This window comes from Tupaia chinensis, unplaced genomic scaffold (assembly GCF_000334495.1).
Source record: "Tupaia chinensis unplaced genomic scaffold, TupChi_1.0 Scaffold000048_1, whole genome shotgun sequence".
Taxonomy (NCBI): domain Eukaryota; kingdom Metazoa; phylum Chordata; class Mammalia; order Scandentia; family Tupaiidae; genus Tupaia; species Tupaia belangeri.
Window position 1 is genome coordinate 6440975 of NW_006159506.1, and position 1363 is coordinate 6442337.

At 52.0% G+C, this 1363-nt stretch overlaps 1 protein-coding gene across 1 annotated transcript in view; it reads right to left on the bottom strand.

Annotated features, from left to right (window-relative positions):
- Window positions 1-1363, bottom strand: part of RREB1 (ras responsive element binding protein 1) — a 169695-nt gene that overhangs the window by 81832 nt on the left and 86500 nt on the right.

Genomic DNA, 1363 nt, shown 5'->3' on the forward strand with positions numbered 1-1363 from the left:
TGAGGAGATATTCTCAGAGAAAGCGGAAGCCCTGCCGGCAAGACAGCAGGACATTTAAAGCGACATTTTATTACCCCACAGTGTGCGTTAATAAACCGTCCGCCACAGCGACCAAAGGTCAAGCTTATCATCTCAGCTGTAAAGAGAACTCTTAGAAACGACAGGAGAGAGACCATGATTTCTCGTGGCGTCCTCCCCTACCTGGAGGTGACATGACCTCGGCTCTAATACATGGCACCACCGGAGCAAGCTCAAACGTGTTGCTTTCCAGCAGCAGGAGCAGGAAGAGCCTGGGAGGTAACTTCGTCAGCTGACGTGTCATCAGCTGAGAAGGCCAAGCTAAAAGGCCACCAAAAGGGCCCACGAGCATCTTTATCATGCCAGGAGACAAAAATGTACCTTTCTCGGGACCAGAAGATGGTGGAATGGTTACGTTGCTGGACTCCCATGTAGTCGACTGTGGTTCAAGTCCTGGCCCCGGTGGCTTAAAACTCACCCCAGACATGTGTTCATGTGTGTCCAAGATCCCAGGAGTAGATGGAAGAGAAAGGATTGTGGCGTGGCCATCCCCTCCCCGGGGTAGGAGTGAGGGTAGTGATTTCTCACTTTCTGTCTCTCCAGCAAGTACATGTGCCCTATAGCAAAAATCCCATAGTTTTTTTTTCTCTTTATGGGGAAAGATGTTGGGAGGGGATAGGGGGGTCTGGATCAGTTACCTTAAATTCTGTGTTTCTGCAGTTATTATTTTGTTTGTTTGTTTATAAGTTACTGTGGGCATGTTCACTCACCAGAGAGACAGAAGGAAAGCAAGAAAGTGTCCCCAGGGACATGGCCGTACCGCAATCCCTTCTCCTCCCTTCTCCTCTTAGGATTTTGGGCATGCATGCACATGCACCGGCATGTCTGAAGCTACCAGGTCTGAGACCTGAACAGCTCAGTTGACTTTGTAGGATCCAGCCACCCCAACCGTTATGCCACTGGCTGGCCCTGCAATGTGTGGAGTGGGATTTTTGCTATAGGGCATACACACACAAAGATAAACGGGGGTGGGGATGGGGAGCCAAGTGAGAAAGCTAACCACCAAGTCCAGGACTCAAACCATGGTTGGCCATGTAAGAGTTCAGCACCCTGGGACCAGCAGTTAGCGTAATGGCTACGTCGTTGGACTCCCACATAGTCGACTGCGGTTCGCGTCCTGCACCCAGCGGCTTAAAACTCATGCTGGGCGCGTGTGCGTGCGTGCCCAAGATCCCGAGAGGAGAACGGAGGAGAAGGGATTGCGGCGTGACCATCCCCCCTGGGGAGTGATTTCTCGCTTTCTGTCTCTCTGTCTCTCTCTGCCTGTCTGGCAAGCGCACGCGCC